Source organism: Ruditapes philippinarum, unplaced genomic scaffold (genome assembly GCF_026571515.1).
Source record: "Ruditapes philippinarum isolate M1 unplaced genomic scaffold, ASM2657151v2 ctg5982_1_1_1_1, whole genome shotgun sequence".
Classification (NCBI taxonomy): domain Eukaryota; kingdom Metazoa; phylum Mollusca; class Bivalvia; order Venerida; family Veneridae; genus Ruditapes; species Ruditapes philippinarum.
Window position 1 is genome coordinate 234,894 of NW_026860148.1, and position 12,493 is coordinate 247,386.

General features: G+C 34.9%; 1 pseudogene; it reads left to right on the top strand.

Moving 5' to 3' along the window:
• Positions 1-53: 53 nt before the first annotated feature.
• Positions 54-10,574, top strand: LOC132759036 (F-actin-monooxygenase mical2b-like; annotated as a pseudogene).
• Positions 10,575-12,493: the final 1,919 nt, after the last annotated feature.

Below are 12,493 nucleotides of genomic sequence, written 5' to 3' on the forward strand. Positions count from 1 at the left end.
TTTTATCTGATAATTATATTTATTTCTAGGTTATTATCATTTGGAGGAGGAATATGTGTCTACGTGTTGCCATAGAAACGGCCTTACTAGGTGCAAGGACAGTGGTAGTGGAGAAACGTGACAGGTTCTCACGGAACAAATGTCCTACATCTCTGGCCGTACCTTATCGTTGACCTGAAAAATCTTGGTGCTAAAAAGTTTTACGGAAAGTTTTGTGCTGGGGCCATAGATCATATTAGTAAGTATTTTATTTTTTATAAAATCAAATTAAGAATTGTTTATAGAATTTTATTCCCAAGTTTTCTATGACTTTAATAGGCTGTTTAAACTCTGTCTCTCTAAACTTTGAGTAAAAACAGGCCTTGGCCTTTCTTGACATTGTTTTGAATGTCTGGGCATATCAGTCAGTATTAGAGTCTGGACCGAGTTTGGATTCAGGCTTATATTTTTGCCTTATTTATAACTATACATTGCCTTTTTGTAACGTCAACAGTTTCTAGTACAATGTAGTGGATCCAATTGGCCGAACAGTAGCACTTAAAAAAATCCAACAGACTGGTACCAAGGGAAAATCTTGTTTGACTATATATTTGCAAACTTTTCTGGCTCTATACTGATGACATGATCCTGTCATATTACGAGTGATAGCACTTAATAAAGAAACATTGTGTTGTCAATACAATCAAGTAAATAAGAGGATTTAAACAAAGAGAAAAAGGTATGAATGTTTTATATGTGTCTTTATGACATTTAAAGTCATCAAGTTGATCTGAATTTTTATTTAGCTGTAATAAATTAAAGGAAACAGAATCCCTAAAGAAAGCCCAAAACAACAATATTGGAAATGTTGCAGGGTCGGTTTGATTGAGCCTGTTCATAAGCTTTGTATATTAAAGGACATAAACTCCTGTATAACTATGGTTTAGATAATGTTTGGTGCTTGGGTCTGTTTTGTTATATAACGATAAACATGTTTATGTTTCAGGTATTCGACAATTGCAGTGCATCCTGCTGAAGGCAGCTTTAATAGTAGGTGTTGAAATCCACGTCAATGTTGGTTTTGAAGATATAATTGAACCGACTGCTCCCGGCCAAGGCTGGCGTGTCAAGGTCGATCCAGAGAATCATCCTTTGTCCGAGTACGAGTTTGACGTTCTTATTGGAGCTGATGGCAAACGTAATACGCTACAAGGTATATAAAATATGATTTGTAATACATCCATTTACTTGATTTAAATCCATATATTTTACCAATGACTTTGTGTAACAGATTTGTCTGGTTTTGTGTTTGAAACTGTTCGATGTCAACAAAGGGAATTCCAGAAAGTGTGAAGTGTTAAAGAATCAATGTGGCTGAAAGAAATTTGAAAAGTCACTGTATGAATCTGTTAATCATTATAACACCATGATATGTGGTTGTTGTTCTTTGCATTTGCAAAATAATTTTACTTCTTGTTGCACTGTAAAATGTGCTTAATACTTATATAGCATCAAATTTGTGTGAAAAGATATAGTGATAGACACATTTGCTTGTTCTATATTTAGTTTGTCTTTCTGTGATAATAAATTGACTACAAACTAGAGAATAACGGAATCCTTAAAGATTACCAAAACAACAAAAGTGAAAATGTTACAGGCTCAGTTTGATTGAGAACCAAGCCTGTACAAGTTTACAGACTGTGATAATTTTTGTCAGTGTGATGACCATATTTTTCAGAATAAGACTAGAAACATTTTGTATTCCATGAAAATTGATGAGTGACAGTTTTAGTATCTAATCATATTGAATAATGAAAAAATAAGATAATCAATACTAAATTGAGATAATTCAAGAATCATGCCTCCAGTCTGATATTTCAGCCTTGAATATTTTTTCCTGAAAAAAAATCTAAAATAATTGTTGGCAAATCTCATTAATTTCAATTAATAACCTCAATGTGTAATAGAAAATAGATGTTAACCAGATGTTTGTACACTGCAGATCACAAGATGTGATATCAAATGTGAATAATTTAGTAATAATGTAGATAGAGATGGAAATTTGCCATTGCTGTCATTGTTTGTACCTATTTTAGCCAAGTGAACCTCATTTAAGTCACAAATCTTCCTATTTATTGTAGAATATTCTGTCTTAACAATGTTTCCAAAAAAATCGCCAGTTCTATCATTATTTATAATTATAAACTTTAAGCTGTGTAGTTATAAGGAAAAATATAAAAAAACTTTCCTTTATTATTGACAAAATAATTTTTATATTATCAAGGTTTTAAGAGAAAGGAGTTTCGAGGGAAGCTGGCCATTGCCATCACTGCAAATTTCATCAACCGGAACACACAGGCTGAGGCTCGCGTCGAGGAAATCAGCGGTGTGGCATTTATTTTCAACCAAAAGTTCTTCAAGGATTTGAACGAGGAGTGTGGGATAGATTTAGAGAATATAGTATATTAATAAAGATGAGACCCATTACTTTGTCATGACAGCGAAAAAAAACAAAGTCTTCTTGAAAAAGGAGTCTTAAAAAAGGTAAATTGTTCATTAACAGAGTCATTATATTCTAATTTGCCTAGATAATCAAATCAGTAGCATATTTTACAAGATTTATTATCAAGTTGTAACTTATTAAAATCATAATTTCAGAATATAACCACTGAGGAAAACAAATCTTTGCATTTTCCAAACATATATACATGTAGATAGTTATTTCTATCTGTACTGTTATTTTAAGGTTTGTTGATTAATTAAATTGACATCAACAAAAATTTGATTTAAATTTTAGCTTGACTATTTTAAGAACAAGGAGAGCTATCCTAGTCCCCCAAGCATCAGCATAACCACTTATGTTAAAGTTTTCGTACCACAAGAAATATTTTATCCATTGGCATACGGGTTTGAAAACTTTTTTTACACTTGTTTTAAACCGCCTCTGTGGTCGAGGGGTTAGATTTGATGACTTTGTAATCCAGTTACCTCTCTGGCGTGTGGTTTGATCCCCGGAGATGCTTGGTAGTTTAGCGCGAAGGAAGGTAGTCTAGTACGGGTGTAACTCTTCAGGAACCATGGTTAGGAAACTACCCGCCTGTTTGACTGAAATACTGTTGGGAAAAGGCGTAAAATGAAATAATCAAACTAACAAACACTTGTTTACCATCATGCCCCCAACCTGTACACAGGATGAGGTTATCAAGCATTTTGACAGAATAATGCCCCTTTTACATTTAAGTAAAATTTTCAAAAGTTAAGCTAATCAAGTCATACTAGGGCATCTTAATTCAGTAGGCTATAACGAACACGATATATTATAATCCTATTGTGTTGCCTATATATGTTATTGTATTACAGGACTACTCAGACACAGCTGTGTTACTGTCATATAATAATGTGAACCAAGATGCCTTAGCTAACTATGCAAAGGAGCAGCAGATTTCTCAACCAAACATATGATGCCTCACCTGGACTTTGCTGTCAACCACTATGGAAGGCCAGATCTGGCTATGTTTGACTTTACGTCTCTGTTTCAAGCCGAGAACTCTTGTAGAGTCCTTGAGAGACAAGGGAAGAAACTCTTGACCATGTTAGTAGGGGATAGTCTTCTTGAAGTAAGTTTTTATATTGATAATTTTTTTATACCCCCGCACAACAAAGTTGTAAGGGGGGTATACTGGAATCAGCTTGGCCGTCCGGCGGTTTTTTCTTGTCCGCCCAATAACTTAAGATTCCTTTGACCCACAGTCTTCATATTTGGCATGGAGGTTAGTCATGATTAGTAGATGACCCCTATTGATTTTGAGGTCACTAGGTCAAAGGTCAAGGTCACACGGGGCCTTGACTTCAAAAAGCTTGTCCGCCCAATAACTTAAGATTCTTTGACCTACAGTCTTCATATTTGGCATGAGGTTAGTCATGATTAGTAGATGACCCCTATTGATTTTTAAGGTCACCAGGTCAAAGGTCAAGGTCACAGGGGCCTTGACTTCAAAAAGCTTGTCCGCCCAATAACTTAAGATTCATTTGACCCAAAGTCTTCATATTTGGCATCAAGGTTAGTCATGATTAGTAGATGACCCCTATTGATTTTGAGGTCACCAGGTCAAAGGTCAAGGTCACAGGGCCTTGACTTCAAAAAGCTTGTCCGCCCAATAACTTAAGATTCCTTTGACCCACAGTCTTCATATTTGGCATGGAGGTTAGTCATGATTAGTAGATGACCCCTATTGATTTTGAGGTCACCAGGTCAAAGTCAAGGTCACAGGGGCCTTGACTTGAAAAAGCTTGTCCGCCCAATAACTTAAGATTCCTTTGACCCACAGTCTTCATATTTGGAATGAAGGTTAGTCATGATAAGTAGATGACCCCTATTGATTTTGAGGTCACCAGGTCAAAGGTCAAGGTCACAGGGACTTTGACTTCAAAAAGTTTGTCTGCCCAATAACTTTAGATTCCTATGACCCACAGTCTTCATATTTGGCATGGATGTTGATCATGACTATAAGGTGACCCCTATTGATTTTGAGGTCACTGGGTCAAAAGTCAAGGTCACAGGGACCTTGACAAAAAAAAGAGCTTTTCTTCTCAATTGCTAAAGTAAATGTCCTGTCCGCAATGTATTGATTTTGACATTTTCACATTTGAAGCATGTAGAATACATAACTTAGCAATGCACTGGCTTAGTTACCTCAGATTTGGCAGGGAGATTGTCCTTGAGCTCTAAATGGCCACTGTTGATTCTGACAAAGTGGTATGCGGGGGTATTCACGCCATCATAGTGGCAGTTCTAGTTTTTCCAGATTTTCTTTTTTTCAAATATGTAATAATGCTAAGTAAAATTGTATGATGTAAATTGAATGAATACAAATCATATATGATGATTGTACTGTTTAGTAAATGAAGAGCACACCCTGGTTAAAAATTTCCTGTAGTCAAATTTGTTGACTTGTGACATTTCAAGATTCACATGAAATTATAGTTGTCAAATACATAAATTAATGCGGGAAAAAATATACTAAATAAAAATTTTATTTTCAGCCGTTCTGGCCTACAGGATCTGGTTGTGCTCGAGGTTTTCTAGGGGCATTTGATGCTGCCTGGATGATCAAGCAGTGGTCCTCTGGCAAGATGACTCCACTACAGGTGATAGCCGAGAGAGAAAGTGTGTACCAATTACTGTCTCAAACTACCCCAGAAAACCTGCGGACCAACCATGCTCAGTTTACCTTAGATCCAGCTTCTAGGTTGGTACAATTACAGAGCTTACACTTAATCTGCTAACAGATTCTACCCATGAAACCAGTGCAAATTATGAATTATGCCGACTGTTCATGGCTTATCAGATCATGGTCTGCACTGTTCCCTTTTCACTGATACAATTTTTGAAAATTTTCCCTAAAAATGATAATGGTTTTGTCCTGATTTAGGATTGAACAAGTCCATTTAAGATAATTAGAGTGGTAATGGTTCAAAGTAAGAAGCCAGGATGACCTATAAATTTAATGTTGCTAGCTTTGAATAAATACTTTCCTCAATTCTGTTCAAACTTTGCCAGGACAGGCATGTTATTTTTCATTGGAAGAAGCTTTTTTAGTTTGGCAATAAAAATTTGATTTTTTCTTCCTTTATGATGAAATATGGTAATTATATAATTAAACAACAAAGGTATTAGAAACATTATCCTGAAGAGGAAACAAAACTGAGAACAAAACATGCACAATTCTTGTTTATTTATCAAAAGTTTTTGTTCCATTAACATATTACGCTCCTATATTAAAGGTTACAGTGTATTATAGATCCTATTCAAGATATCTCTTCGGATATATTGACTTAAATATAGCTGTCCTGTTTCCTGGGATGTGAACCAATGTTAGATTTCTGATTCATATATTATTCATTGCCATTGTGTGACAGGAATGATGTAAGAGCTAGACTCCTAATCTGGTTTTTAGCTCACCTGACCACGAAGTGGTCATGGTGAGGTATAGTGATGGGGCTATGTCCGGCGTCCGTCGTCGTGCGTTGTGCGTCGTGCGTTGTGCGTCGTTCGTCGTCAACAATTGGGTTGTTAACAGTCTAGCAGTCACAGTTTTGATTGGATCATCATCAAACTTTGTCAGAATGTTTGTCTCAATGAAATACAGATCGAGTTCGAAGATGGGTTATCTCGGGTCAAAAACTAGGTCACAGGAGCTAAAAATAGAAAAGGCTTGTTAACACTCTAGAGGCTGCAGTTTTCATCCAAATATTCTGGAAATTTGTCAGGAAGGTTGTTTTGATGATATCTAGGTCAAGTTCGAAGATGGGTCATCTCTGGTCAAAAACTAGGTCACGAGCTAAAAATAGAAAAAGCTTGTTAACACTCTAACAATTGGGTTGTTAACAGTCTAGCAGTCACAGTTTTGATTGGATCATCATCAAACTTTGTCAGAATGTTTGTCTCGCTGAAATACAGATCAAGTTCGAAGATGGGTTATCTCGGGTCAAAAACTAGGTCACAGGAGCTAAAAATAGAAAAAGCTTGTTAACACTCTAGAGGCTGCAGTTTTCATCCAAATATTCTGGAAAATTTGTCAGGAAGGTTGTTTTGATGATATCTAGGTCAAGTTCGAAGATGGGTCATCTCTGGTCAAAAACTAGGTCACAGGAGCTAAAAATAGAAAAAGCTTGTTAACACTCTAATAATTGGGTTGTTAACAGTCTAGCAGTCACAGTTTTGATTGGATCATCATCAAACTTTGTCAGAATGTTTGTCTCAATGAAATACAGATCGAGTTCGAAGATGGGTTATCTCGGGTCAAAAACTAGGTCACAGGAGCTAAAAATAGAAAAAGCTTGTTAACACTCTAGAGGCTGCAGTTTTCATACAAATATTCTGGAAATTTGTCAGGAAGGTTGTTTTAATGATATCTAGGTCAAGTTCGAAGATGGGTCATCTCCGGTCAAAAACTAGGTCACAGGAGCTAAAAATAGAAAAAGCTTGTTAAACACTCTAGTGGCTGCAGTTTTCATCCAAATATTTGGAAATTTGTCAGGAAGGTTGTTTTGATGATATCTAGGTCAAGTTCGAAGATGGGTCATCTCCGGTCAAAAACTAGGTCACAGGAGCTAAAAATAGAAAAAGCTTGTTAACACTCAAGTGGCCGCAGTTTTCATCCAAATATTCTGGAAATTTGTCAGGAAAGTTGTTTTGATGGTTTCTCTCCGGTCAAAAACTAGGTCACAGGAGCTAAAAATAGAAAAAGCTTGTTAACACTCTATAGGCTGCAGTTTTCATTCAAATATTCTGGAAATTTGTCAGGAAGGTTGTTTAGATGATATCTAGGTCAAGTTTGAAGATGGATCATGTCTGGTCAAAAACTAGGTCACAGGAGCTAAAAATAGAAAAAGCTTGTTTACACTCTAGTGGCTGCAATTTTCATCCAAATATTTTGGAAATTTGTCAGGAAGGTTGTTTTGATTTTATCTAGGTCAAGTTCGAAGATGGGTCATGTCTGGTCAAATCTAGTCACAGGAGCTAAAAATAGAAAAAGCTTGTTAACACTCTATAGGCTGCAGTTTTCATCCAAATATTCTGGAAATTTGTCAGGAAGGTTGTTTAGATAATATCTAGGTCAAGTTTAAAGATGGATCATGTCTGGTCAAAAACTAGGTCACAGGAGCTAAAAATAGAAAAAGCTTGTTAACACTCTAGTGGCTGCAGTTTTCATCCAAATATTCTGGAAATTTGTCAGGAAGGTTGCTTAGATAATATCTAGGTCAAGTTCGAAGATGGGTCATCTCCGGTCAAAAACTAGGTCACAGGAGCTAAAAATAGAAAAAGTTTGTTAACACTCTAGTGGCTGCAGTTTTCATCCAAATATTCTCGAATTTTTGTCAGGAAGGTTGTTTTTGATGATATCTAGGTCAAGTTGGAAGATGGTAATGTCCAGTCAAAAACTAGGTCACAGGAGCTAAAAATAGAAAAAGCTTGTTAACACTCTAGTGGCTGCAGTTCTCATCCAAATATTCTGGAAATTTGTCAGGAAGGTTGTTTTGATGATATCTAGGTCAAGTTGGAAGATGGGTCATGTCCGGTCAAAAACTAGGTCACAGGTGCTAAAAATAGAAAAAGCTTGTTAACACTCTAGTGGCTGCAGTTTTCATCCAAATATTTTGGAAATTTGTCAGGAAGGTTGTTTTGATGATTTTCAGGTCAAGTTCGAAGATGGGTATCACCGGTCAAAAACTAGGTCACAGAGCTAAAAATAGAAAAAGCTTGTTAACACTCTAGTGGCTGCAGTTTTGATTAAAATATTCTGGAAATTTGTCAGGAAGGTTGTTTTAATGATTTCTAGGTCAAGTTCGAAGATGGGTCATGTCTGGTCAAAAACTAGGTCACAGGAGCTAAAAATAGAAAAAGCTTGTTAACACTCTAATGGTTGCAGTTTTCATCCAAACATTCTGGAAAATTTGTCAGAAAGGTTGTTTTGATGATTTCTAGGTCAAGTTCGAAGATGGGTCATCTCAGGTCAAAAAACTAGGTCACAGGAGCTAAAAATAGAAAAAGCTTGTTAACACTCTAATGGCTGCAGTTTTCATCTAAATGTTCTGGAAATTTGTCAAGAAGGTTGTTTTGATGATATCTAAGTCAAGTTCGAAGATGGGTCATCTTCCGGTCAAAAACTAGGTCACAGGAGCTAAAAATAGAAAAGCTTGTTAACACATTAGGGGCTGCAGTTTTCATCCAAATATTCTTGAAATTTGTCAGGAAGGTTGTTTTGATGATGTCTAGTCAAGTTCGAAGATGGGTTATCTCCGGTCAAAAACTAGGTCACAGGAGCTAAACATAGAAAAAGCTTGTTAACACATTAGTGGCTGCAGTATTGATTCAAATATTCTGGAAATTTGTCAGGAAGGTTGTTTGATGATTTCTAGGTCAAGTTCGAAGATGGGCCATCTCAGGTCAAAAACTAGGTCACAGGAGTTAAAAATAGAAAAAGCTGTTTTACACTCTAGTGGCTGCAGTTTTTATTCAAATATTCAGAAATTTGTCAAGAATGTTGTTTTGATGTTTTCTGGGTCAAGTGCTAAGATTGGTCATGTCTGGTCAAAAACTAGGTCACAGGAGCTAAAAATAGAAAAATCTTTTTAACACTCTAGTGGCTGCTGTTTTGATCCAAATTTCCTGGAAATTGGTCAGGAAGGTTGTTTTGATGATTTCTAGGTCAAGTTTGAATATGGGTCGTGTCCAGTCAAAAATTAGGTCACATTGCCCAAATATGGAAAAATCTTTATAACACACTAGAGGTCACATGTTTGACTCAGTCGCATCAAACTTGGTCATGATGCTTGTTTAAGACATTGCTTGGATGCGGTTGTGTCAGGTGAGCGATCCAGGGCCATCATGGCCCTCTTGTTTATTTCAAGATTTATCTCGGTGACTGTGCTTTGACATTAAGTAGAACTGGTTTAATCCAGTGAATTTCAAGTTGTGATAATTATGACCTTAGTTTGTTATGTCAGTATGCCTAAAAAAATTGTTTTGACCTTTACTTTGCTTTTATGAACAAGGCACATTTTATCATATCATTTAATTCATAAGATTTATGTTTTGAAGTCAAAGGTCAAAATATCCTGTTATGTCAAAGTCAATGTCATGTATATTGTTATAATGTATAAGGTCAATGTCAAATATCTTTGTATTATGACAAAGGTCAATGTCAAATATCCTGATATTATGTCAAAGGTCATGTTAAATATATTGTTATTATGTTTAAGGTCAATGTCAAATATCTTGTTATGTCAAGGTCAATGTCAAATATCCTGTTATTATGTTTTAATGTCAATGATGAATATCCTGTTATTATGACAAAGATCAATGTCAAATATATCCTGTTATTGTGTCAGAGGTCAATGACAATTAACCTGTTGATCAATGTTAAATATCCTGTTTTTATGTCAAAGGTCAATGTTGAATGTCATGTTATTCAGTCTTGAGTCAATGCTAAATACCTGTTATTATGTTGTAAGGTTAATGCTTGAATTTTCATGTTATTTGGTCTTGGGGTCAATGTTAAATGTTTTGTTTTTTTTCTGAAGTGAATGTTAAATGTCTTGTTATAAAAATTTATAGTTGCAGTAAAAAAAAAATAGACTTGATTTCTTTTCTTTTCTATATACCTTAGACACCACATTTTATTTTTGTATGTTTATATGTTAATACATATGTTAATACCTTTGTATCATTGTATATAATAGTCTTTATTGTATGTTGGCACCTTGCAGTATTTTCTTGCCAAAGCAGTGAATTCTGATTAGAAAAAAAAAGATCCAAGCTAATTTAGTTGGTATTCAGAATTGATTCCAGAACACAAATGAAGTCAGAGTGGTTTTTTTAAGTCATTGCAAAGGTGATGAAAAAAAAAAATTCTGGTGCCAGTTTGTGTTAATTTTCAGGTACGCAATAATTATTAAGCGGCATTATTTGAAGTTAATGCACAGGTGATGTAGATAATTCAGTGGGTATATATGTTAATTTCAGATACACTAATATGAAGTCAAAGTGGTTAAAACCGAAACAAGTGATTGCACTTATAATGACACGGTGATAATACTCTCAGGGATGGAAGTCATAGAAATACAGCTAAATCACCTCAAGAATGGTAATTATATCTCTTATGTCATTTTACTTTAAACACTTCTGAAACTGTTTTTATGATCATAAGGGAAATTCTGATGGTATATTTAAAGGTACTTTAATTGAGCTAAAGACCCTTGTGCTTAAATAGTGTGATAACAATAATGAAATGTGTGTAATAAAGTCAAGTTGAAAAATAAAATCTTGATGAAAGTTAATGATAAAGATTAAGATTTAGTTTCCTTTTTGGGATCTCTTTTGGATGAATTAAAGTAATCTCATTGACCTTAGATTACTTTATTCTTTAAATCCTGTATGGTATTTCATGGAAGGTAAATAGGTAATTTAGATCATCTTTTACTTCTTAAGCAGCAACATAGATTTGATTTATACTCAGTCAAAAGAAAATTAGTGAGGAAAGGCAGCATCCTCAGCTGATTCAAGGGGACATTTGCCCCCTTGGACATTTGCCCCCAAAAGGAAGATAAAGTGATAAAAACTAACCAGGATATATTATGCCAAGCTTTTTTTTTCCTTCCAATTTGTTTCTATATTTATACGGCAAATATTAACATGGTTGGTGGAGGCAAATGTCTGCCCTCCAAAATTTCAAGGATGGGCAAATGTCCATCTTTCCAAAACAGATGAAAGGGAGAGAGGGGCAATTGAGGGGACAAAAAGCTACCAAGATAAAAGTTGAAATCTTCCTGAAAACAAGGAATTATTATTTGCTGACTTTGCTGTTTGGAATGAAGTCTGGGATTATTTTTCTGAGATACAATTATTGTAAGTGTTAATATACCTACAAAATTGTCAAGGTTTATTACTATTAGGTAATGTAATAACAGTCTGACAGGTTACTCACCTTTACCAGTAAATGATGGAGGAATTTATTAATTGAAAAATAAACAGTACTGGTATGTTGACATGCAAATAGTTTTGGCACCATGATGTGTCTAGACAATAAAGCTATTTTATAGGCACATGTCTTTGTATCTGAAGACACTAGTCCTTCTGGTATCTGTTAGGTTTGTTGTGTGTGGGTAATAATGTAATATTAGCAATAATTAGGGTTAAGACAAGTTTGACCACAGCAAATTTATTTCTCCTGTATCTAGGTGTACATGACCGTTTCCGCTCATTCCATACAATATTTCAACTATCTTGCCTTTTAATTTATAACATGTCCTCATTGAATCAGTTGCTTTACCTATTCACCCCACCGCCCACACTCCCCACGCTTCTTTTTATCACGGTAGGGTTGAATCCACTAGAAAGTAATGTTTTTAAAATTACGAGGATGCTGTTGAGTCAACTTAGTAAACAATAGGTTAGTAATTTTACTCAGGTGCCTGAAAAAATTGCATAGAGGGACGGACACATAGGTCTTCAAGATTTTGCTTTGAATGTTTTCATAAATGTCACTTAATTTTTATCTGTCAATTCTTATTAAACCGGGTATTGTTATTTAAAGTGAATGATACCTTATTTCCACAAAAAATGACATTATATAACAACACACAAGCATAAGACATGTACAGAGGTGATAGATATGAAAAATATGCTATGGTACTGTAAAAATGTTCTTAATTTTTGTAATTTTCCCATGCCTATAAATAACCTTTTTTGCATGTACCGTTATAAACCTTCATAATGTTTAATATTAATTCTTGATATATGATGCTAAGTTATATCCCATGTACTGCCATTTAATGATGTCATTTCTTAACATGCAACGGTTACTATGATGTATTTTGTTTTTTTTCTTTGGTATTTCAGATGTTTATAGATAAACCTATAGTTTATTACGCTGGTGTCAGAAGATATTGAAACACTGGGAAATTATCAATACAATAAACGTCACAGACCTTTCCTTCATCATGGAAAAAG